This window comes from Callorhinus ursinus, unplaced genomic scaffold, assembly GCF_003265705.2.
Source record: "Callorhinus ursinus isolate GAN/ISIS: 27379988/994484 unplaced genomic scaffold, GSC_fseal_2.0 scaffold3, whole genome shotgun sequence".
Classification (NCBI taxonomy): domain Eukaryota; kingdom Metazoa; phylum Chordata; class Mammalia; order Carnivora; family Otariidae; genus Callorhinus; species Callorhinus ursinus.
The window spans coordinates 889,125-916,209 of NW_027397065.1; the positions used below are offsets into that span (position 1 = coordinate 889,125).

The 27,085-nt window shown below is 40.3% G+C and overlaps 2 long non-coding RNA genes across 3 annotated transcripts; one reads left to right on the forward strand and one right to left on the reverse strand.

The window, feature by feature from the left end:
• Positions 1 to 1,030: 1,030 nt before the first annotated feature.
• On the forward strand, positions 1,031 to 15,222 carry LOC112819663 (uncharacterized). 2 transcript variants are annotated; one of them, XR_012376716.1, is made up of 4 exons: positions 1,031 to 1,300; positions 8,255 to 8,392; positions 9,832 to 10,019; positions 15,020 to 15,121. It is a non-coding gene; the product is annotated as an uncharacterized lncRNA (long non-coding RNA). The 2 variants fall into 2 exon arrangements; XR_003206947.2 differs by lacking the exon at positions 9,832 to 10,019 and having other exon boundaries at positions 15,020 to 15,222.
• On the reverse strand, positions 9,844 to 15,349 carry LOC112819662 (uncharacterized). The gene is made up of 3 exons (XR_003206946.2): positions 15,216 to 15,349; positions 15,007 to 15,119; positions 9,844 to 9,971 (listed from the first exon to the last, which is right to left on the reverse strand). It is a non-coding gene; the product is annotated as an uncharacterized lncRNA (long non-coding RNA).
• Between the last annotated feature and the right edge of the window lie 11,736 nt (positions 15,350 to 27,085).

Sequence of the window (27,085 nt, forward strand, 5' to 3'; positions counted from 1 at the left end):
ACTCTGTCTCCCCCTCTCTAAAGATGCAGGATGCTATGCTAACCATTGCAGTGGCAACAGCTTAGCTTCTCAGTTTACCTGCCTTAAGGCTGGCAGGGCTTGCTGAACCCGAGAAAGGTGCTGAAGAGTTCTGTACCCTTCTCCAGGGAAAAAGAGGGGGGTGGGGCACAGGAAGCCACACTCCTCTCCCAGCTTAGGCACTTGGGGAGGGAGAGCAGGAGGGAGGAAAAATCCAGCACATGCTGCTAATCATCACAAAAGTAACATTTATACAGCACTTACTGTGCAGAGAACTGTTCAAAGCTATTGCCATGGGTTGTTAACTCAGGTGATTCTCCCAACCACCCTACAAGGAAGGACTATTAATATCCCCATTTTACAGATGAGGCACAGAAAAGCTAGTTAACTTGTCTAAGATCACACAGCTACTTAATTGACATAGTTGGGACTTGAGCCCAGGCACCGCTGGACTCCAGCACCTCTGCTCTTACATGGTTCACAACTCGGGCTGCACATTAGAATCACTTGGAGAGCTGTTAAACAATATTAATACCTGGGCCTCCATCCCAGAAATACTGATTTAATTGATCTGTAGTGGGGCCTGGGGCAGGAGTATTTTTTAAATTTCCCCAGGTGATTCTAATGTGCAGCCAGGATTGCCAGCCCAGCCATTCTACCTCTCACTATCCTGTTACCGCATTATCTCTGCACCTCTCCCCTCCTCCCTGTTACTCAGACTATTCTGCCCTGATCATAGACTCTGCCCTGCTCCATTTTTCCTCCCTCACAACATGGCTCTTGCAGTGGGGTTAAAATATGTCCACCAGTTCTTTGACACTCCTCTCTTCAAAAGGTGAAGCCTAACTCCCCTCCCCTTGAATGTGGGCCGGATGAGGTGACTTGCTTCTAATGAATGGAATCTGGTGGAAGTGATGGTCTGTGACTTCCAAGACTAGGTCATAAAAGCCATTGCAGCTTCCTCCTTGTCCTCCCTTGTGAATGTGGACTGCTCACTCTGGGGGAAACTAGCTACTATACCATAAGAACACTCAAAGAGCCCTATGGAGAGAATCTATCTCATGGCAAGGAAATGTGGATTCCTGCCAACAGCCACTGAAGAACTGAGGCCTTCCAGCAAATAACCACTGAGTGAGCCAAATTGGGAGTGAATCTTCCAGCACCAATGAATCCTCAAAATGACTACAGCCCCAGCTGACATCTTGAATGCCACCTCATAAGAGATCCTGACCTGGAGCCATCCTGCCAAGCTGCTCCCAGATTCCTGACCCTCAGAAACCATGTGAGCTAATAAATGTTTGTTGTTGTATGCTGATAAATTGTGGGGTAGTTTGTCATGTAGCAACAGATAACTAATAAAGCCGCCTTCATCCCCACACTCCCACATTGACTTGGAGCTGGGGAAGTTGCCAGGACTGCAACAGAAAAGTGTTCTGACATCCCAAGGTGGAATTCTGAATGTATTTGCCATAGAAACATAGCTCCATGCATATTTATGTATGTACATATATGTATGTAAATGCATAGGAAAAGTCTGGAAGGAACAAGCCATACTGTTGATAGTGGTAGAGCCAGAAATAGGAGAGGGAGTGGGATCAGGAGTGGGGGAGGAAGCCCAGGGGAATTTTCTCTCCTGCCCTGTAGACTGCTGTGTTGTTTGGATATTTCACAACGAGAGTGTATCTATGTATCACCTGGGTAATTAAACATATTTTTCCCACATAAAAGCAAGGGGAGTAAAAAAAGCAGCATAGTTGTACCCGAGTCTGGGTTCTGTTGAAGTAGAGTATTATTAGGAATATAGTTCTACAAGTACATTATGGATACAACAGTATTTCGTAGTCTGTCCTGACAGCCTTAACACCAGGCAGAACACTGTATTGCAGGCACTGTAGTGATGAAGAAAGAGAACAACAGGGCTTGGATCCTGACCCTCACATGTGTTTGATTCCCAACTCCAACACTTACCAGCGTGGCAAGTCATGCAACTGTTCTGAGCCTGTTTTCCTCATCTGTAAAGTCAAGATGATGATAGGAGAATTAAATAGGACTTCACACAGTGAGTGATCAGAGGCAGTACTCATTAAATGTCATCTTATGGAAAACTATGTTCCTAGTTCCAAACATCTGTATTTTGGGATCATTACAGGTAAATAAATTGAGGGCTCCATGAATTACACATTTTTGTTGATTTACCTTTTCTTTGCAGAAGTTCATGATACAAAACAGACTTTTAAAACACATTTACTGCATGAATATTACAAACACTGCAGTGGTCAAATATTTGTTTTTTATTTAAAGTGATAAAGACCTGAACATATTTCACATTTACAATGGAGAAACTGGGGACAGTGGAGATGAACATATAATCCCAAAAGGTTGAAACAGTGCTAAATCTGAATTCTACTGGACATTAGCACCAAAGAAATTTGGACCATCCCATCCTGTACACATACATTAGAGGTTACACATGGGGAGCCTACAGACCCCAGAATATTAACAGAGGTATTTCGTTTAACCCATACAGTGTTTTTGAGAAACATTTGAATTTGTTGCCCACATTTAAACTTGGAAGATTTTATATAAATATACAGCTTTCAGACTGCTTTTAGAAAATTGATGTATATGGCTATCTTGGGCCAGTTGGTTTGGACTGAGTCATGGATTCCTCTTTTAGTCAGGTTAAGGGTTTTCCAAGAGGCCACAATTCCTACTTGGACTGGCCTGTGTTACTTATTAAGGTTACTTCCTTGCCCCTATATGCATTGAGTTTGCACCTCTGAAACTCTGGATGTTTATTCCAATGCATGAGAGTGTGATTGGGACAGGATGCTCATGTGCTTCTACAGTTTTAAAAACTGCCTAAGCATGCCTGCAATGTAGAGGTCCCAGAAATGAAGGCCATCTCTCTCTGTTACCTTTTAATGAAATGAAGGGGAAAAAATGTAGAGCTCTCTGAAATGTTTCTACAAGGAAATGAAGAGCTGCTATTTATAATCTACTATACTCTACAATGAACTAATATTTATTAGGAGGACCTCCAGTCTCTTAAATGCTCTAAAGTTGCATGTCATCATAGTCAATCTATTTGTGTCATTTTTCCATTTGACTGAGTAGGCTGGGATTCTTTTCCTCAACACATGCTCAAATCCTACCAATGGAAGAACAAATCTGAACCATGACCCTTGCCTATGATATATACAGAGAGATACTTATCAACTTTGGTGATATTGAGTTCATTTTTAATATGATGGAGTCACTTGTAAATCAATACCTGTCCAATACTTGTGAAAGAAATGTTCCTGCCTGGTTGTTATTAAAAACAAACAAAAAAATCAGTCCTATATCCCTCACTCTGCTTGAAAAATCTCTCCATGGCAAAATTATTCCCCATAATTAGCAAAAGCTAAAGATGAATTTGTGGTAAAAAAAAAAAAAAGATTCTTTCATTTGCTAATAATTTGTCTTAATCTAGGTCATTTTCCCCTAACATTTTATTAAGAAAATTTTCTTTTTTTTTAAGATTTTACTTTTAAGTAATCTCTACACCCAGTGTGGGGCTCACACCTACAACCCCTGAGAGTAAGAGTCACATGCTCTACTGACTGAGCCAGCCAGATACCCCAGAAAACTTTCAAACACATGGAAAAGTTGAAAGAATGACACAGAGAATACCTACACCTTTATCATCCAGATTATGCAATTTACATTTGCTATATTTACCTTTTTAAATTTTTTTAAAGATTTTTATTTATTTATTTGACAGAGAGAGAGGGAACACAAGCAGGGGGAGTGGGAGAGGGAGAAGCTATCTTCCTGCAGAGCAGGGAGCCTGATGCGGGGCTCGATGAGGGGCTTGATCCCAGGACTCTGGGATCATGACCTGAGCTCGAAGGCAGACGCTTAACGACTGAGCCACCCAGGTGCCCCTTTTTGCTATATTTACTTTAACACATATACATTCATTCCTCTCTCAACCTATCCCTTCACATTCATTTTTTGATACATTTCAAAAAAAGTTGCAGACATTAGTGCATTTCACCTCCCAAACACTTCAGCATTAGAATTCAGTATTTGCTGGGACACCTGGGTGGCTTAGTCATTAAGTGCTTACCTTTGGCTCGGGTCGTGATCCCAGGGTCCTGGGATCAAGCCTGGCATTGGGCTCCCTGCTTAGCCAGGAGCCTGCTTCTCCCTCTCCCAATCCCCCTGCTTGTGTTCCCTCTCTAGCTGTCTCTCTCTCTGTGTCAAGTAAACATATAAAATCTTTAGAATTCAATATTTGCTTATGGATTTAAAAAAATTGTTTTAGTGTGGTACAATATGTACAACATAAAATTTACCATTTGAATCATTTGTAAGTATACCATTCTGTGGCATTAAGTACATTCACATACTTGTGCAAACATCACCACTGTCCATCTCCAGAACTTGCCATTTTCCCTAACTGAAACTCTGTACCCATTAAACAGTAACCCCCTCATGCCCTTCCTCTCCCCCCTGCCCCTGGCAACCACCATTCTGAATTTGAATACTCAAGGTACCCATATAAATCATACAATACTTGTTCTTTTATGTTTTTATTTCATTTAGCATAATGTCTTCAAGGTTCATCCACATTGCAGCATATGTCAAAATTGCCTTCCTTTTTCAGGCTAAATAATATTCCATTGTATGTACATAGTAAATGTTGTTTATTCATTATCCATTGATGGACACCTGAGTTGCTTCCATCTTTTGCCTATTGTGAAATAATGCTGTTATTATGAACGTGGGTGTACAAATGTCTGTTCAAGTCCCTGCTTTCATTCTTTTGGGTATATTCCCAGAAGTGGAATTGCTAGATCATATGGTAATTCTATATTTAATTTTTTGAGGACTTTATGGGTTTTTTATGTAAAATTTACACACAGTGAAATGCACACATCTTAATCTACAATTTGATGGGTTGTGACAAATGCATACTCTAGTGGATATTTGTTGTTTCTTTTTTAGGTCCTGAATATATGTAAGAATTTTTCATTTAGAATGCTGACATTTTCTGTGACCAAAATCCTGATGGAAAGAGTGTGGGCTTGGATGACACCAAGCATCCATTTTCAGGATCTACTGACCTTATCAAGTCTCATATTTTGAAATCTGTAAAAAAAATCTCAGTCCTGGGGCACTTGGGTGGCTCAGTCAGTTGAGTGTCCAACTCTTGATTTCGGCTCAGGTTGTCTCATGATCGAGCCCTGTGTCTGGATCCATGCTCAGCATGGAGTCTGCTTGAGATTCTCTCCTCTCTGCCTCTGCCCCTCCCCCCACTCATACTCACTGTATCTCTCTCTCTCAAAATAAATAAATAAAATCTTAAAAAAAAAGTCACAGTCCTGAAATCAGGAATTTGCAAAAACCATTATCTACGTCTTCCACTACTGACTATAAACACTTTAGCTTGCGTAAGCAATGACTACAATTGTTTCAGAGAGGGATTTTTAAACAGAAAAATGCATGTTGAGCTCAATTTTTTAGCTCCTACCCATTACCAGGGATAAGACGATCTCCCCCTGCATCTATCATGCAGATTTTCCAGAGTCTATAATGAGGCTCTTCCTAAAGATTCTAAGCAGTCAGTGAACAATATATTTCTTGCACATTAAGAATTTATATTATTGACAATGAAAACAACAATCTATATAGCAATCAGATTGGCAAAAACTGATAATAGTCTCGTGAAGGGTGTGGAAAAACTGGCATTCTCAGATACTGTAGGTGGCATTAAATGGAGGATTTGTTACTTAGTGCTTGTTAACATTTTTAATATACCTTTTTCCAGCCCCAGGAGTTAGGAATTTTTTTTTTTACAAAGATGCTTGTACAAGTGTACCAAGATATAACTGTACACTGTTGTTCATTGCTGCATGGCTTATAGTAGCAAAAAAATTGGAAACAACCCAAATATCAGTCAGTAGGTAACTGCTAAAAATAAATCCTGATATACCCACATTTAACTGGTATAACTTGCTTTACCAGCTTGGACACAAATAAGGTTACATCGTTTTTATTTTTTTCAAATTTCATTAGGCCCAAACATCTATGTGCCCGATTAGTGCCAGAGGAAGTCCACTGCCTGTCTCCTTTCTTAAGGCCTCTTCCCTCCCCTGAATTACCCAACCACCCTGGGGCTTTACTCCTTGCAAAGTGGCCAGTCCTGCTTCTAAACGCCTCACGGAGAGAGAACTAGGGAATCTGATTAGTTTATTAGAAGCCTTATTTTCAGCGTCTGTTGCTTCTGTTTGCCATAATATGACTGTTGAAAGCTGCAAAAGTAATAAATAGGGTCTACCGTTGTATAATAAAGAATTTTAAAAAAAGGTTTGATTGAGACTTTGTTTTGAAAAAATAAAAGATTATCTTATCTTTAAATGTGATTTATCTTTGAAGACACACATGTAACAACTCTAATTGCAACAATGCTCTAATTTTTAGAATAAACAAAGAATGAATCAAGTGTTGATTTGGTGAGGGGGATAATTTTCCCAGCAAAATTATATGATAGCAAATTTTGACACCCTTCACTTCAAGCTGACTTTTATAGCAGAATCATACAAAGGTCATTTTGAAAAAAGATGTGAAGGCTTCATCACTTTTCCTGAGAGCTTCTCTTAATCCTTTGATATTCAAATAATTCTCCTTTTGAAGAATTTATCCTCTTATCATCCTTGTTGTTTTTCTCATCTTTAATTGTTAACTGGTCTAACACTGCCAGATACTCATTTGCCTATGGAACAGTTCTCCAGAATCACTTTCAATGACTTCATAAAATTCTGCATCTTTTGCAAGATTAGCAATCTTACATGGCCACTGAAATGCATTTTATTTACATTGTATTGTCAGATGTTTATAACATCTACCATCAGCAAAATTGACTGACTAAGTGGGGAGAGATGCTCGTAATAAGTCGGGAGGGCTATTTAAGTGGGGACTAATTTAGTAAGTGGCCAGTTTATTAGTGGTTTTTTTTTGTTATGACCAATTTTTGCTTTTCTACACAACTTAGCAACTACTGTAATTCAGATAATGATAATGAATAGCTGGAAAACAAGAAATTTCTATATAATGCAGCACTAAAAAGGAATGAGGTGTATGTTGACATGGATAAACATTTCACAATGCATTGTTAAATGAAGAAAAACAAGTTCTAAAAGATATCAATAGCATAGCAATGTGTCCAGGAAATAATAATAAATGTTAGTGTATGCATCAAAAATATAAATTAATAAAACAACTTGGAAAAGTATACTCTAACTATTCGCAGTCATTTCTAATAGGTGTGTGGGGGAGGGGGAAAGCTCATCTTGGTAGCCTTGTTTTTAATGAGTATTTATTACACTTTCAAAGATGATGAAAGCCAATTAAAAATATCTTTTAACTAATACAGCTGTGAAATGGCCAGAGGTTTAAAAAGGAAAAAGAAAAAGGAAAATGGACTGTTGCTACATTAGTGTGTCCAAACAGAGTACTCTCAGAAAGAGCTTTCACAGGCCCATTTTGAAGGGACATAATGGGATTCTTTAATATGAACCTGTTTTGTTATAAACACCCCAGAGCTCATTCTTAAAATAATCAAGTCACAGACATTTACTGAGAATCTGTTATTTTCATGATACTGTGCTATACTTAGTGCTCAGAGGAATATAAGGATCTATAAGACTACGGGAGCCTTTCCTCAATAAGTTAACAGTTTAGTTGAGAAGGTAAGAAGCTCCTCAGTGAATGAAGTAGGCAACAGCACCTGGTCATCAGTGACTAAGGTCTAAGCAAGATAGTACAATTGTGCCAGGGTGGAGAAATTGACTAGCTAAATTTTCAGAGTCTTTGCTCCTGCTTAGAATTCAGTGGGTCCAAACATTAGATGAAGGTCATAATTGAGCATAGATATTAATCTTGAGAAAGAAAACAGCTCTTCACTCTACATAGGAATATAAAGTCATAAATTTGTCCAAAGACCAGTTAGAGTTCCATTCAGATCTTGTGAGGGCTTCAGGGGGCTTTTGATGGGGATACTGATGAAATGAGATGGTGAACAGTGGGGTTTGTATTTTTTTCTCTTCTGCCCCGTTTTAGTGAATGAGGAACCTGACACTGACTCAAGGCTACACTGCTGCTAAGGACAGAATCAGAATTTGAATTCAGCATTTGTGACTCTAGAGCCTGCTCTTAATTTTTATGATCCCCTCCTATCTCATTGCAGATTATGGGCTAATTGTCACCTGCTACACGTGGAAGGAAGAGATGTTCAGCATGGCACTGATCAATGTGTATATTAACTGGGAAGTTTACCTCCAGGAGAAAAGAGAAAACCAGCTGTGTGAATGGAATTTGGAGAAAGGTAATACCTCCTTGTAAACAACAGTAAGACCCATGAAATCTCTGTAGTCTTCCTGGAAAAGCAGTTGCCAAGATTTCTGTAGGCTTGGTCTTCCTTTTCACTCCTGGAAATAATCCATTTAGGGCAGAGTTGAAACCCATAAACAGAGTAGCACTTTCTCTTCTGTCTCTCTTCTGCCTAAGCAGTGAATAATCAGAGGTGCTTTGGATTCTGAAGTTAGCTACAACAAAATTCTAAAAATTTGCTGTTGAGGCACCTGGGTGGCTCAGTGGGTTAAGCATCTGCCTTTGGCTCAGGTCATGATCTCAGGGTCCTGGGATCAGGCCCCATGGCAGGCTCCCTGCTCAGTAAAGAGCCTGCATCTTCTCCTCTCACCTTTCTCGTGCCCTCTGTCTCAGTCGCTGTACCTCAAATAAATAAATAAAATCTTTAAAAAAAATTTAAAAATTAAAAAAAATAAAAATTTGCTGTTGATATACTTCAATTACAGACTCACTTTGTATGGCATATTCAATATCTAGAATAAAAGTGCTTTATACGTGCTATATAACATAACCTCTAGTGATAATGTAGTATGCCATAATATTTACCACTGAATTGTACCAACTTGTTCTTTAGAACTCCTTAAAATACAGGGAAAGTGTGACCTTATCATTAGAGTTTAGCTTGGATCTATGAGTCTTTCCAGGAAAGTTAAAAACTTTAAAAAAGTGTACATTTAAAAAAAATCATTTGATCTTTTAGGCAGTTTATTATATGTATGATCTCGCAAAATAGTATCATAGAAGAATTGAATATAGAAAAAAACTGGTTTTAGTTCACTACTGTGGTCATCATGAAATACAAGACAACTTATTTAGGTCCCTTCCCTTGTTGCAGAGTGAAAACAAACTGCTTCTTATATCTTCCACTTTTGAAACACAAAAGTAGCCCTTTTTAATAGAAAATGTCTGGAAGTCACTGCCTTGAAAATTTTCTAAAAAGTACTCTCAACATCCTAAATTATAGGAAAATAACTTGTGAATAATGAGCTACACATTCTTTCTCTCCTTCTTTGCCCTCTTTATCTCTGAGAATGTGAGGAGTTGGCATTGAACATAGCAATGACTTATGGACAACCTCAAAGGTCTATGGAAAAAAAAAATCTGCAGTTTTGCTGAGGCAAGCATCAGAATCCCAAACATTATTGTCTGAGAACAAATCACTTGATTAGTGAGTGGGCTCAGCCATCCACCTGGTATTCACATCTTAAGCAAAATCTTATGGTTCTCTATAATCGTCACATCTGCAATAAATCCTAAGAAAAGATAATAACTTTGCTTCTTTGTAGAAATGGCCCTGAAAAAAAAGTCAACTGCCAGTGCAGTGCTGAAAAGTGATGGCATTTATTAATTTGCATTATCATATTTAGATAATTGCATGATTATATTTATATTTAGGTATTTGGATTGTAATTAGATGCATGACATTGGAAGCCTCTTGATATAAATTTGAAGACTCTCCGTGTATACAGGCATTTCTCTGCAGATTGGTACATGACTTCTTTAAACAGAGATGGGAAGACACCTTCTGGTTTCACCTTTTGATTAGGAAAAAAAGAAAATGTTACATTATGATCTTTTTGGGGGTAAGTACCTTTGGAACCTAAAGGTACTGTGTAACTGTCAAGGTCTGAGATTGCTGTTAGTCAACAAAAGCTCTCTTGGGTCAGTGAAGTGGTTTCTTTCCTCTAAATTTTGCTTTTAAAAAATCCTCTGTAGTTGACCTCATTGTTCACCATGCAACTGAGAAAGGGCTCATTGTTTTCAGCTGAGAATTCCATATAGTAATCACAATAATCCTAGAATTTTATAAACCACAGAATTAAGGTGGCTCCCCAACTGGTTATCACCAAGCTGTTGAGAATGAAGAGCTTATGCCATCTTTGATATACATTCCCAACACCCATTTTCCTGGAATGTTATAAGGCATGTTAGGTTCTAACTGGAGACTAAAGTTGAATCACTTATTATTCTGCACATGCCCCTTACTGGTAGTCAGTGAAACTCAGATGAGAATACCCTATCCAGGATTTGATTGTGATGACACATGGCAAGATGTCAAGCATCTTCAGAGGTCTGATGTTTGGCCTAATGCCATTTTAGAGATGGCCTCTGATTTTCATTTGGCCTTCATGAGAATGTTGCAAAACATTATTCTCATAACTGGTTCTAGATGTAATTCTTTTCTTTTTTTTTAATTTTTATTTATCTAGGTGTAATTCTTAATGGTTGTCTTGGAAAGGTGGTAGCATTATATAGTTGGACTTATAGATTCTGAAGAATCTTTGTTGTCTCAGACTCAAGGAAACTTAATTTCCAAACCTGGAAAAGATTCATTTTTTTGAATCACTTGTTTAGCCTTGTTACCTTGAGTCAAATGAAGTGAGTTACTCTTTATGAAGCATGAACAATGCCAGAAAGACATCATTAAAATGTTAATCTAATTTGGCCTGTTGAGGTAAGAATCCAGAGAGTTTGGTTCATCTAAAAGTGGGATTAATGATTTTTTTTAAAGATTTTGTTTATTTATTTGAGACAGAGAGAGTACAAGCAGGGGGAGAGGCAGGCAGAGGGAGTGCGAGAAGCAGACTCCCCACAGAGCAGGAGCCCAATGCAGAGATGCAGAGCTTGATCCCAGGACCCCAGGATCATGCCCTGAGCCAAGGGCAGACACTAAATCCACTGAGTCACCCAGGTGCCCCAATGATGTTGTTTTTGATCTGGAATAATTCTGGTCACATGAATGAGAGTTCCAAGGCAAGAAGATGGAGGTTAGTTATGAAGATGAGCTCACCACCTGTGCAGTAGGTTCAAGACTAAAATATAAAATTTATTTTCTTCAGAGTTGTTGATTGTGTGCTTTTGGCAAACATTAAATTCACATTTAAGAGGAGGCAAATGTTAAAATCTATTTGGCTAATAAGTTTAATTTTGTGATCATGGGTTTTTCTTTTATTCTTCACTTCCCAGCCAACAATTTTGAACTGAAATGGAAGATTCTTTTTAAAATGCTATGACTTTGTTTTGCAAATCACCAGCAGGTCCATAGTAGAAGTTAAAACTTTGCAAGACCAGATATCACAAGAGTATTCTTTTTCTATTTGTGAAGATAAAATCCCAACTTATGGCTTGGGACCATACTGTAAAATGTAAATAACATCTTAATGAGCACTATAGAGGAAGACTGTGCTGGGCCAGTTGCCCACCACTGAAGGGCTGGGTTTAAGTGTACCTTGGGTCATAATGAAACTAGTTTGGTGGTCTTAGCCTCCCTAGTAGACATTTTCCCACATTAGAAAACCAGCACAGGAGTTCATGCAATTCCCTACAAAGGACTATTGTAGCTCTGTCTAAAACCAGAACTGGAGTATGGATGGGATAACTGAAGGAGAAGCTAGAGGAGATCCATGAGCCTTTTAATCCTGAATTAAACTTCTGTCTAGATTTAGGAGGAAAAGGGAAAAGGGAAAATAATTGCATTGTGTATTTTTATTTCTGTCCACATTCTGTAATCTCAGACACTAAGAACATCTCCTTGTGAATATTTCCGTCACTGTCCATGTTCTTGACTTTATGAGAATACATTTTTCAAAAACATTGACTAAAAGCATTGTGTTAAACTCTCTATCCTAGTAACTCCAGTTCCTGGGGCTACAGAACTGAACATCTCAACTAAATTCCATAGGAACTATACTGGTTTTCTTCTAACCTCTCCCTGATTCCAGATTCATCTTCTCTAACTAGCTATATCTTACCTATCCCTTAATCGAGGCACTGGCTCAGTTCCTACAGGGAGCTCTCTGTGATGACAAGAGCACACTTTCATCTCACCTTTTTTGTGGAATTTTTTGTCTATATGGAATAGTTAATGCCTAATCATATACATTTGATAACTGAATTTCCTAGTACTGTTCTGTTTGACTGATTGAAAATATAAGTAAACATTTAAAAGGTGGATTAAAAAACAACAACCAAACCTCCAAACATAAGATGCTACTTTCTTGACGTTATTTCAACAAAGAGGATGCTTTAGTCCTTTTTCCTCTTTGGAAAATGACTTGGGCCCTAAATCCCTTAATAATTCTACCTGATTTAAATCTGACTTTAATCCTGCATGATAAATTAAGATTCTGTATCTTTTCACCCTTGCTTTTTGGAGTAATTTGTCTAACCCAACACCTACATAAATAGATCAGATTCTCTAAGTGATCCAAAGGCATTCCATTTAGGCAAGGTAGCATTAGCTCCAAAAGTAGCGAACGATGCTAACTGCCATCCCACCAGGGGACATCCTGACCCGGAGAGTGTGTGGGTGCTTCGGAGTGATTGCATTTAGAGACCCACCCGTAAAGGAAAGACATCTGATTCCTCTGATTGCATGTAGAGTGCCCTGGACAGCCACTACAGGTCTCCACTTGCAGTATTTCCAATGCCCCAACCCACCCACCCCCAAACTAAACAATAGTAAATAAAAATGTCTCTGAAAGGCTCTCGGTAGCCATCTCGGGAGAAATCCTGGCCTTTTCCCAGCCCAGTGCTTCCTTGTAGCAGGAGAATGTGCCTTTCCTGGAGTGAGGCTGACTTTGCCCTAAGGTTACATTTCCACACAAAGAAGTCTTTTAGGGTGCTGTTACAGGCCTCTACACTGGAGGTTTATGTCTGTCAGTCTCAGAAAAAAAGGAGTTATAAAACTGCAGGAGCCAGCAGTGGGGAATTACCACTTCAGGATCTGCGGAGGTCTAGCCTCCCAGCCACACTCTATGCTGAAAGTTGGCCTAAGGACAGAGAACAATAAAGCAGAAGGAATTTCAGTCAGTTGGCTGCTGGATTGCATGAGCAGGACTCCGAGAAGGGGGCACTTGGGGAGGGTGCTGCACTGACTCTGGGAGGCTACCATTGTGCCAGCCCAGCTGGGCAACCTGGAGTCTGAGAGAATGAGAAAAGTTGACCCAGGTCAAACAAGCCAAGGAGGCCAGCAGACACCCAAGCCAGAGGCTATCTGTGGAGCAGCCCGTGCAACTCCGTGCAACTCCGTGTGTAATTCAGTCCATTTATAGTTAATAAGAACAAATGCTAATTAAGATCTCAGAGAATGACCACGACAGGCAGAAAAAACGGAAATACATCACAAGGTGGACCTGAACACTTTGCGGAGAGCTATGAGGGAACACAAAGGTGGTGGCATCTGGGAGCAAGGCAAAGAGAGGGGTGAGGATCTGATTGGTTGGGAGAATGGGGGGGTAAGTGGGTAATGGAGCTGAGAATAGAGAAGGCATCACTACCACCTGTCCTGCAGCTCTGCAGCTCTGATTTTGGCAGGGTGGCCCTGATGCCTGCACGAAAGGCTTGTTGGACTTAGCTCGAGAGCTTCCTAAAATATCCCTGGGCCTGATGCAATATCACTTTGTGATAGCACTGCATTGCGATGTGGTGACAGGATAACCTGGTGGTGAGGAAGGAGGGCCTTTTATGTTTTCATATGATTGTGTCTGAGAGAGGCCAAGTGATTGGAGCATTCCCAAAGGAGAATGGGTATGCTGGAAGAGTGCTTAAGCTTTCTTTCTTTCTTTTTTTTTTTTTTTAAAGATTTTATTTATTTAATTGACAGAGAGAGAGAGACAGAGAGAGGGAACACAAGCGGGGGGAGTGGAGAGGGAGAAGCAGGCTTCCCGCCAAGCAGGGAGCCTGATGCGGGGCTCGATCCCAGGACCCTTGGGATCATGACCTGAGCCGAAGGCAGTCGCTTAACCAACTGAGCCACCCAGGTGCCCCGAGTGCTTAAGCTTTCTGATGTGGAAGGAAGAGTTCCCATCCACCCACTCCCACTGCAAAGGCTGGACACCTGGGGAGGGCTCAGTTAGGGGATTGAGACTCCGGAGGACAACCCCAAGAAGTCCCTCAGCAGTCCATGGGGCATTCTACACAAAGCAGAGCAAGCAGGGAAAGGGCTGTGCTAACCAATCTTCACAGAGAGGGCAGCAGAAAGAAGAGGGTAGCTTCCCTCAGAGTATATCCCCTGAGCAAAGGCAAAAGGAGTAGTGCTGGGAAAGGGAAGAGGAGACAGGCCTAATCTGGAGAAAGCCACCAAGCGCCACCAAGAGCTGGTAGCACCGGGCCAGGTTTGGCCTAGGTCTCCAAATAAAAACAATCTGCCTAGCTCCAGGCAAGCCCTTGTTCTGCATAATGACTTGAATTCTGAAATGTGAATTAAACCTTGCAAAGGAATGCCACTCTTTCTCCCTCCCCCAGGCCATTCTACCATTCTTAGAGGGTAAGAGGTGGGTGAGAGGAATTAAAATTAAAATTTTACCCCTTTACCAAAGCATGGAAAGTGTCAACCACATCTCCCGCCATCCCTGCCCCCACTGCTCAAAGTGTTTTGAACACTTCTTTTCTGCAACATCTTTTCAGCAAGTAATCAGCACAAGTTGAAAAGCACATGCTGTCGCATTTCTGATCAGATTGTATGTTAAGCAGGAAAATATACCCCCTCAACACACACACACTCCCCCCCCCCCTTTTTTTTGGCTAAATGCATGTCTGTTTAAAGAGCCACCAGGCAGTGCCTCTCACTTTGTCTTGGCAGGGCACAACCATCAGACGAAGTGGGAGGAAGAAACATTAACTTCAACAGCTGTTTCTTGACCCCGGCTGTCAGTCTTCCCAAGAATAAATTTTGGAGAGTCCTATTTGAAACAAAGAGGGAGTTTTTGAGGAGAGAAAAGTTGGTTGGTTCCAGGGAGGCCGCCCAAAGAAGCAGGGAACAAGATGTTTGCAGTTACCACGCAGCCTGAAAGCCTCTGCCGGGTGCAGGGATGGAGCAAAGTAACTTGAAAGCTCCCCTCTCGGCGCCCTGTGCCTGCAGCTTCCCCCCCTAACGTGCGCCCAGATCCAGCGCCGGTGGTAAGAGCCGTAGCTCGACTACAGTAATTCCCCAGCTCGGGCGGCTTGAAACTGCTCGGGCTGAATAGCATTTGCTGTTCCGTCCTGCGGCCGCCTCCCGCCGCCGCTGCCGCGCTCCCTGCAAAGCAGCTCTCATTATCCCGGAAGTTGTGCTGACACAGTCTCGCTGCCACCAGAAGTTTGTCAACATCAAACTTCTCCTGTGTGGGGTACGTTCACCTTCCACGAGTATTTAATCGAGCCAACAAGCAAACAAACAAACCCAAATAAACCTGCCCGTGATGTCATGGTCTTTTTTTTTTTTTTTCCTTTCTTTCTTTCCTGGAAGGCTGGGGCTGTTAGAAATTTGCTGGTGGTTAGAGCGCCTGTGTGTTTCTGGGGGAGATCAGGGGCAGCCCCCGGGGTGGGCAGTGGGGAAGAGGCTGCGGAGGGGCGTGTGGGCGGTTGGAGCTGGGCGCGGTGTAGGTGGGTAGGGGGCTGGGGCTAGCGAGTTGGTCCTGCAGCCTCTCGCCTGTCGTGGGTTTGGATACTGCACCGTCAGGGGCCAAGATAGTTGCTTTGCGTCCCCCAACCACGCAACAAAGGTTACCTGGAAGCGCGGGCCAAGTAAAGACGGCCGGGAAGGGGGGCTTTCTACACTCCCACCTGCTCTTTCTGCACTCCTGCCGGACATTTCTGTAGACACCTCTTGAGATCTTTCTGAATAAAGGGCATTAGGATCATAAAATGTGTTTTGAGGCTTCAACTGCAACATAAAAGAAATCCTTGCGAGTTGAGGGCAGGGATGTGCTACCTTTTCTGTCTTTAATGGGTCTGTTCTGATACCTTGATTAAACCATTGGGTCTAAACTTAACTGACTCCTTTCCCTAAGCCAGGTCTCGGGTTTAGTTCAAGTTGCTGCTACCCAGTTTGGGTGTTTGTGGTTTCCAGTTGCTCCCCCGCTGAGATGCTCCCGGCGCGGCACCCCCCCCCCCCCCGCCCAGCTTTGGGGAGGAGGGAGAGAGGAGGATGCTGATTAACCCTTTCCTTTCCGTACTTTTATCCGGACGTGATCAATCCTGCTCGGGACTGCTGGAGAGGACAAGGCCTGACTAGGCTTTTATGGAGCAGTGCCACTTGGGGGCCACAGTTTTTCCTGGAGGAGCTGGAAGCTCAGACACTGATATTAACTTTGTATCTAGTTTGAAAGGCCGCGTAAGGGCATTCGAGGATGGCTGGTATCCCCCATCTAATGTAAAGTCGGGTGTAGGTGGCTGAGAGGGTTGGGTATACCTAAAGTAGGCGACCCAAGGCTTGCTGCCTTGAATTGGAAATCTATCCACTTTGGGGGACAGGAAAATTCTATTCTTCAAAAATAAGTCAAAGTGCATAATGTCTCCAAAGAGAATATTACCCATTATCTCACGAGGATATTGTGGGGCAGGTTTAATCCGTTTAGGAAGCCAGGTGCTCCATTTACTCTTCTTGTTTGTTGGCTGTTATTAACCACGTTTTTAGAAAAAATTGTGTATACAGTCATGTATCTCTGATAACAAGAAGGAAGACACTTTTTCCTATTTTTCAAAATGTCCTTAACAGGAAAAAAAAAAAAACTGTACTAGTTCCAAGGGGCCAGCTTACCTTAAACACAAAACAAAAACAAAAAGCCAAAAGCAAAATCTAAAGAAAATGCAATTCAGGTGTTTCTCAGGGACTAGAAGATACTTTTGACAAACACAAATCAAACTGATTCAAATACAGTTATGGAGCAGGGAGTTCTTTACACACACACACACACACACACACACACACACAACAAAAAACCAACACAAATGTATTTTTTTGGAAGTTTAGCTATTCACTACAGTGAATTTTCCAGTTGGCTGTGCCTCAAAAATTTCCCTGCATTATTTAGACTTCTTTGGGTGGCATTTTAATTTTTATTTATTTATTTGCTTATAATCCACAAAGTACTACTCAACATAGTTGTACCTCTGTGTGGACAGGAATCCACAAGGACATGTGGAGGATTCCATTTCCAACGCCACATGCATGAATTACTTGCCCTGGTTGTTAATCTGTCAGTGTGAAAAACCTGATTTATAAAAGGCTAGAGGACTTTTGCAGAACAAGGTAGTATATGGTTTCCATGGTTGGGCTTATTTACAAATAAAACTATTTCCCATTTCTGTCCACAATTTCCTGGTTGCACAAAGATAATTTTCAGAGTTTTCAGTTTCTAGTTCCCCAATGGGAGCTGTAAGCATGAGGAAACAATTTCTTTTTTACAGTGATGTGAGCGCTATGCTCATCTGGATTTAGTTACTTCATAAGGTAAATATCACTAAATGTGCCCTGGGATCTTTGGGGATCTAAGGTGCTGGACCGGTGAAAATAGTGTACTGTGAAATGCTAAAGAATGTCAAACAACTGAATTTGAATTGGTTTGCAGAGCTAATTGGGTCAACTATAGTATTCTTTAAAGTGGAAATTAATTTGAACATTTTTCAAAAGTATTTTCAGTTTTCTTTTGGTTACATTTAGGTTATTTTGGTCACTATGATTTTTAGAATTTTACCCCAGGAATTCAATTAAAACAGACCTATCTGAAACCTATATACCCTTCAGTGAATAATATCTGCTAATGAAAATGTAGATTTAGAATTTCATGCTAATTATGTTTTTAAATAATGATGTTCTTGAAATTATTTTTATTTAAAGGCAAAATATCTGCATAGATAATGGCCAAAGCTAACCAAACTGCTTTAAAAATTAATGAATATTAATGAAGTTCATGAATAGCACAATACTGCCCCTGCCTGCCTTAGGAAAACAAATGTATTGACTTCATTCTCCTAAAATAACAACCCTTAGTTACTGATGGTTAAAATAGTTTTGTTGCTAAAAGCCTGTACATAGTGCATTTTTTGCAATTAGTAAGACTTGGCCTTGTTTACTAGACATATCTCTTCCCAAAAACTAAGCGTATATTGTCTTTTTACATATCTGGATGCTATTTTTATTAATTTGCCCTCTCATGACATTTCATTATCATTTTTCTAGGTTCTCCTCCCCTGTCATTTTAGTAGCTCACATGAATGACTCAGGATTTTCAGGCCTTCATATATATTTGGTATATAGATAATGGCATCATTAGTCAGCATTTCCACTCATCTAAATTTGTCTAAGCATATTGGAAGCTGCTCAGGACGTTTTGCAATGAAAGTGACAAATGGATGTCAGTCAAGTGGCCCTACCCATTTCAACCTTATTTTGTATGATGTGTAAATGTTTGTGTATATTTCTTCCATAAGATAGGTTATAGGCTATTTTTTGATCTGGACATGTGCCTGCTAAGGCAAGTTTCCCGGGCAGATCTCTGGTTGGTATTAGACTAAATTTGGGAAATTTAACAAATGAATGACCAAAAAAAAAAAAAAAAGAAAGAAAGAAATAGGATATAAATTTAAATAATGATAGGATCCATTCCCTTTAAGATAAATAATTTTTGATACTCTAAATTTCTAAGATTCTACAATTTTACTTCAAATGAATTTGTGATGAAAAAGGTAAAATCATTTCAAGTAAAGCCAGCAAATTTGGGTCAAAACGAAAGCAGTTCTGAGAGAGAAAGAGAGAGATGTTCCTGCTTCCCATAGGCTTGGTTGGAATTTTCTATCCAAAAAATATATATATATATACATTTTATTATATATTAAAAGATATACAATGTAATATATTACATATATTAAAATATGTATATATACACACATATACATGTGTAAATATACACACACATACTGTATTATACTCTAGTGTCCTACTTTTGTCTTTCTTCTTTGTTTTTAACAACCGGTCCAATCTCTAGTGTCATATGGTAAGTGAATGTGCTTATTAGAACTTAATGCCGGTTTTGATCTAAGATTACTTTGCACTTGAAAATCTTTTGCTGTTTTATAACCTGTAACATGTTTTTACATGTTTAGGAGTGCTGCTGCTGCAATAAAAATTGTGTTGATATTATAATGAGTTTATGTGTTTAGCCAAAAAAGTACAGTATGCTAAATTAGACAGTATAGATTCTGAAATCCTAATGCTTTAGTAAACCCTTGATAATAATTGTAGTTTTATGTGTAAAAAAATATTTTTATTATTTTAGTACTGCATGGAAGTATAGTTGTTTTTTTCCTAAAGTTGTTATGGAATTTCTTTGTCCATAAGGAATATTAAAGAAAAAGTTTATCATTTGAAGTTATTTTATTTGGAAATGCCTTGGAGTGAGGCTAATCTTTATACCCAAGATTGTGGATTGTAATTTCACTTACCATTATCCATGGCAGGATGTTTAATTTTACTTCTGTGAGCCAAAGAATTTTTAGTGACTTTTTAAAAGTGGAATGTAGAAAGTAGGTCCAGCTCATTGTGAATGTGGGAATTTGATAAATCATGCTCGAAATGACCATTTACTCTATGACTTGTTATATAATGGGTAGACGTGAAAAAGAAGTTATCAACTCAACTGTGAGTTTAGAGTTTAGTATCTTTTGATTGTGGCTATAGTCAGAGTCATCATGACAATTACCTTTAGCATTCAATATATTCTTTGGTCCACCAGTGTTTTTGTTCCAAATTTCTGTATATAAAGGCACAAATGAGATTTTTCTAACTGCCTTTTCCACAAACCTGCTTTCTAAAAATCAGACAGGACATCTTTTTCTGTTTACATATGGAAACAAAGAATCCTGAATTAGGAAAAAAAAGGGGGGGCTCTCTTCCTTATGATTTTGGAAACAAAGCATTTTTTTATATATATAGATTTATATCAAAGGGCTAACTGCCTTTTTTAGGAGGCAAGAAGAAGCCTTGGTTTTGTTAATAAACAATACTAACTCAGCTCGAACTACTATTGGGAATTAGATAAGGAAAGTTTCAAGCTGTTCCGACTTAAATTTTCAGATATGTAACATATGTGATGACCACCCACCTAGTGGTTAAATAATATGTTTACTTTCCTACAATTTCCTGAGCCCACTTGACTTTGGAGATTTAAATATGGCATAAATCTCTGTGCTCAGGAACCTGGTGTGGGAACTCCGAAGTAGCAGGAGCCTCCAGCCTTGACTCTAGTTCCTGTCAGTCTTTGTTCCAAGTCAGTGGCTTGTTCTCCATCCCACACACTTGACTCTTCTCTCCCTGTAGCCTCCCCCACATCACGCATAGTGTGCCCCTATTGGGCCTCTCTGGGGCACCCAGAAGGCAGCTGTTGGATGGCTGTATCACATCCTAGGGGTATAGTTTGGCAGGTTCAGCCTCACCTACAAGCTCTTTAAGGCTAAAATTAGCCAGGTTCCACCCCCGCCCCCCCCCTTCTTCCAAAAGGCTATATTTAGCTAAAGGATCTTAAAGATGGGAAGAAGTTCTACAAGAGGCCTGGAAGCTGAGGTGGCGTTCAGGTTCTGGTTCCTGAGGAATCCACAGTCTAGGGCCTAAAGACCCTTTGAAATGTTTTGTGATCGCTGGGGGGCTGTGAAGGAATCCCTAAATGCCTTTAAAAATCCCAGCACCCTCCCTTCTCATTTTGCCAATACTTACAACCACACTGAGCCCATTCCCTTAACAAGGACATGAAGAAGCTTTTGGGTAGGCTTGGAAAAATGACAGGGATGGATGTTTCTCATGCCACTGTTCCAAGGAGAAGTTTGGAGGACAGGCGGCTGAAGGGACAGATAGCCGGTGCAGACACTTGACAACTCCCGGGCAGAGGGCCAAGCACTGGGCCAAGCACTGGGCGAGGCTCCAGAGGCCGGGCCCATGCCCAGGGCACTCAGTGGTTTAAAGCTGGTACAAAAAGAACACTCCTGCCGGCAGGAAACTGAATTGAACAGATTGGGAAAGAGCAAAAACAGGCTGCCCAGGAGGCTGTCTCCCAGGCCTCCAGTTTCTAGTTGTCAGTGGCAACCCAGGATAGAGAAGATTCTGGCTTTCCTCCTGCCTGGGGGGCTGGTGGTGGTGGGACTGAGTCCAGGGAGTATGCAGTGCACAAGGACCCAGCACAGGAAGGCACAGAGGAGAGGTTTGGCATGTCCCTGCTGGAGAGAAACCCTTCATCGACTTAGAATTCCCAGGCCAGCTTTGGCTTGGCTCTGAGAGTAAGTCCTGATGCTTTATAATTTCTTTAAACTATTAGAACTTCCTTGCCCCGGATTTATTTCAAGAAGTTTCATTGAGAGGGTAAGGTGAAGAGCACCATTTGCTTAGCCTCTTATTTCATTTCTTCTATTTAGTGCTTACCATGTTTCTAAGACAAAGAAACGCTGAAGACTGATCAATTCCCCTCCTGTTGCGATAGTATACTCATATTTTTGACGTGTCAAACCGGGACAGCTATTTCTTAAGGGCGAAAAGTTGGTGAATCAGTGCCACTGAGTCCCTACTCTTAGAGGAAGGCAAAATAGTTCTGAGCTTTATTAAAGAATTCTGGACGCTGAGGAATCCGGGCATTGTGTTGAAGCCAAAAGAAGAAGAAAGAGAATGAAACTTTGGATTTGCAGAAATCCAAATGGACTTCAAGTTAATAGCAGGGGATTTCAGCTAGTGGCTCCTATAGTTAACAGAAAGAAAAAACAAAAACACAAAAACATTTTTTTTCCTTCTCTCCTTAAGTAAGACACGACAGCAAAACTCACTAGTCACCTCAGACCTCCTGAACCAGCGTCTTTAGGTGGGGATGGGAGAGTGTGTTTGGGAATCTGAAGCTTCAGCAAGTTTCACAAGTGAGTTTTATACATGCTGAATTTTGAGGGCTACAACCATATAGCTCAAGAATAATGTCATCCTTCCATTATCCTCAATCATGAAGGTAAATGAAGACTTTTACTTGTTTTTTTAAGTGCTTGGCTAAGTAACCCCATTTTACAGATGAGGAAACTTGGCCATAGAGAGGTCTGGCAACTTTCCTAAGGTCGAGATGTGTGGCCGAACCAGGTTTCAAACACAAGCTTGTGGCATTATAGTCCCTGCTCCTAGTCACTCTGTTCTGGGCAAGCTATAGCATCTCTATAAAATTTAGTTTTCTTGTGGCTACCATGGGGACAAAACCTACCTCAAGAAGGTGTGAGGGGTAGATACTAGTTTAAGTAAAGCTCCTGACACGTAATAGTCTTTCAATAAATGATTACTCTTACCAAGTAATGGAGTAAATCAAATAGTGGGTAGTCCACACAGAGATAACCAGTAATTGACTGGACTTTCTGAATAAGCTTCATGGTTACATTTTATTTCACCTGCACACCTACTTCATCCTTATTTTGTATAAGAAAGTCACTCCCTGATCTCTATCCAGTGCTGATTTGGGACTACAATAAATGGGAGGTGAACAAACCACAAAAAGGCTAGAATCTATTGCCGGTTTTTCCAATGCCAATCTGGATGGAATCTAAAAATCATTTCCAAACACCCAAGATAACTGGATGAATTTTTCTTGCCTAATATATACAACATCTAAGGAAAATTTCTTAAAGCAGCTATGATGCCACATGGCATTTCCAGAGCTTTGAAGTCCATTTTAAGAAATTGATTTGGTTACATCATTGCTTTATTAAGGCCATAAAGTCTGTCTACCTCCCCTGGTCATCTCCCTAGACAGACTTTCCAACACTCTCCAATATGCCTTCCCACATGTTCTCTGTGCTGGAATATACCTTCTCTCTCTTCCTGGCATGCTCAAATTCATTTTTCAAGGCCACATCTCAAATGTTATTGTCTGTGTGAAATCCCTCCGTCCCACTTCCCCAGAGAGAATCACTCTACTCGTTGCTTACACAAAATACAGTTAAACCTCAGTTAGAGCACCATCACAAAATATTGCATTGAAATGATTTGTCTTATAAACACTTTCAAGCTAAGTGATTTATGCATCTTCATGTATGGCAGAAAATGGCCCAGTTGATGGCACATTTTAAGTGCTTTAGAAATGCTTATTTAGTGAATTGAAAGTTGTAAGTGGGTCAGGGTTATTTTTTTTTTTAATTTTTGTTGAAGAGAATTTGATTGTACAAAGTCGTCTGACCCTCCCCAGTGTCCATCACCCAGCCACCCCATCCCTCCCAACCCCCTCCACTCCAGCAACCCTCAGTTTGTTTCCTGAGATTAAGAGAGAATCTCTTATGGTTTGTCTCCCTCTCTGGTTTCATCTTGTTTCATTTTTCCCTCCCTTCCCCTATGATCCTCTGTCTTGTTTCTCAAATTCCTCATATCAGTGAGATCATATGATACTTGCTTTCTCTGATTGACTTATTTCGCTTAGCATAATACCCTCTAGTTCCATCCACGTCATTGCAAATGGCAAGATTTCATTTTTTGGTGGCTGCATAATATTCCATTGTGTATATATACCACATCTTCTTTATCCATTCATCTGTTGATGGACATCTAGGCTCTTTCCATAGTTTGGCTATTGTGGACATTGCTGCTATAAACATTGGGGTGCACTGCCCCTTCGGATCACTACATTTGTATCTTTGGGGTAAATACCCAGTAGTGCAATTGCTGAGTTGTAGGGTAGCTCTATTTTCAACTTTTTGAGGAACCTCCATACTGTTTTCCAGAGTGGCTGCACCAGCTTGCATTCCCACCAACAGTGCAGGAGGGTTCCCCTTTCTCTGCATCCTTGCCAGCATCTGTCATTTCCTGACTTGTTAATTTTAGCCATTCTGACTGGTGTGAGGTGGTATCTCATTGTAGTTTTGATTTGTATTTCCCTGATGCCGAGTGATGTTGAGCACTTTTTCATGTGGCTTTTGAAGGCCCCATCTTTTTTTTAGAACCATTCCAAATCTCTATTCTTCAGAGGTCTTCTACTCAACTCCCAATATGGTTGCTCATAGCAAATGACCTTGATAGCAGACATCTCTTGTTGTCTGCTCACCATCCATTCCCCTTTTATTATGGTAATTACCACCCTGCTTCCCCCACATTCACCATTCTCATGTCTGTGGTTTGTGTGGATGACCATATCCTCTTGGCCATAGTAATTGCTTCAGGGATAGGCATTTGACCCAAGGTGAGCTAATCAAAAACTTTCCAAAGACCTCAGAAGCATGAATGTAAAAGAGACACTTTCTCCTATTGAGATTATTATTGCTAAGTAGTATAAACGGATGGAGATGTGGGCACATAGACAGAGCCTTCCTGGAAACAAAATCAACAGAAGACAACAGAGCCAAAAAAGAGACAGATCTTGATTCCATCCCTTGAGTATCTAGTTCTAGCTACACCTGATGACAGTATACTCCTTTTAAATTATGTGAAGTAATGTATGACCTTCCTTTTTTAAACTTTTTGAGATTGGTTTCTATCACTTGCACACTTGCAGTTGAAAAAGTCCTGGGGTGCCTGGGTGGCTCAGTCGGTTGAGTGTATGCCTTCGGCTTTGGTCATGATCCCCAAGGCCTGGGATCGGGCCCCGCGTCGGGCTCCCTGCTCAGCGGGGAGCCTGCTTCTCCCTCTGCCTGCCGCTCCCCCTGCTTGTGCTCTCTCTCACTCTCGTTCTATTTCAAATGAATAAATAAAATCTTTAAAAAAAAGAAGGAAAAAAAAAAAGTCCTGCCTGCTGTACTTCCTAATCACTGATAAAATGAAGGCTAGTAAAATTCTTTCCTTGATGTTTGCTTCATTGGTACATTTCTCTATATCATATCATTTCTTCTTGGCCCAGAGAATGAATGCACCCCCCAGTTCAAGGCTCACCCACTACCCATTTTCTCCCCTCTCTCTTCTCTATCTTCAACTGCTCTCCTCCTTCTGTTTTTTACTCTTAAACTAAAATGCACTAATTTCCAGCCCTTCTCGAACATATTCCATCTTAATCTTTCCCTTTTTACCCAAACTACTCAAAGGGTTAGTTTATATCACTCTCTCTACATCCATACCTTCCATTTCCTTCTCTGCTTTCACATTCCAGTCACTTTGGGTCACCAGTGATTTCATCAGTGACAGTCCAATGACATCTTTGGACCTCTCTTTTATATTTGACAATGTCTCTAACTTTACCTCCCAAAGCTGTCTCTCTACCTAGCTTCCAAGATGAGACTCTGCTTCCTCTTAGTTCCCCCTAAAACCTTCCTAGCCACTCCTTCTCTTTTCTCTTATAGGTTCCTCTTCTATCCACTGCTTTTCTCATGCTACATACGCTTCTTGATTTTCATTTTTATCATATGCTGATGACACTGAAATGAATTTCAAATATTTGCTATATATTCCAAGGGCATCTCAAATTCAACCTAATAAAAGCAGAACTAATCTTATTCCCAAATTTTCTTTCACTGCTGTATTCTCTGTCTCATTTTATAGTGCCATGATTTCCAGATGTAAGCCGAAAGTTTTAAGTACCATTTTTGTCTTCTGGCCTTTACCTCCCAAAACCTTGTTGGTCTTCCAAAATATGTATTGAGTCTATTTGCTCCTTGTAATAGGCCACTGATGGTCACTTGTCCAACAAACGTTCTCCCCGCCTTCTTTTTTAGTAACAGAATTCCAGTTTCGCAGGTATCTACACGATTGTGTAAAGAGACGTGTGTGAGGGAAAGCCGGCATCAGTCTTAGTCCCAGTTCCAGAGCACGGGTCTTGATTTGTCTGTTCTATGCCAATCATGATAATTCTTGTCAAAGAATAACTCAAAAATACTTAGGTAGTTATCTACACAGAAATACTTGACTCATATATGAGGGAAACAGTCACTAGGTTGTTGTCAAGGAACAAAGGTGAAACATCAGGAATTATGGGATGAGGGAAGGAAAAAACTCACAGACATTCTGGTAGCATTAAATCTTGTTTTATATTTTGGATAAACTGATTAGCCTGCAATTGCTTTTGTTCATTCTACCAGTGCATTTTGCAAAATCCTTTTTACCCTCTCCACCTTCCACTATCTCCACAGGTATTATGTTTTCTAGGATAACTTCCTAGTTAACTCCCAACCCCTGTTATATACCACGTGTATTCGTATTAGAAGCCCTTTCTTTAGGAAGCACACACACACACACACACACACACACACAGCATTATGTGCTAGCTGCTAGATTATGCTTTCTCTAGTCATACAGTTTGGGGGGGAGCGGAATATGTGTTACATGCCAAATGTGGACCTATTTGGGTATGGTGGAGTTTTTAAAAGACCTCTGAGTAGTTGTGATTAAGGAACCTTGGTGATCTGCAATTCTAGAGGTTGGATTTTCTCATATACATCATTTCTGAAATGCATGGTTACTAAAATTGAACTCTTATAACTGGAGAGAGACTCTCTTAAGGAAACACACAGCTAGATCTGTCATTTATTTAGCATGTTATTCAAGTGTTATAAAGTGCTTCATCATAGCCTTGTTAATAGATGCTTGCCCAGGGCAAGTAATAATTTATTGGACAAAGTATAAAGGTTCTCATTTTATTCATTTCCTACTATATATTTTGTATGGAAAAAAACAACTTACAGAGCTTTCAATTCCCCCTAACTTTTTATTTTGAAGAATTTCAAGTACAGCAAAAACTCATTATACCCTTCACCTAGAATCACCAATCATTAACATTTTGCCATATATGCTCTCTCTTTTCTTCCCCTCTACCTCTCCCCAACATGAACACACACACACACACACACACACACAATTTTTTATAGCTGAACAGTCTGAAAATAAGTTGTAGATATCATTCTTTCATCCTTCCACATGTTATCTCCTAAGAATAAAGACATTTCCCTACATAGCCACAATACC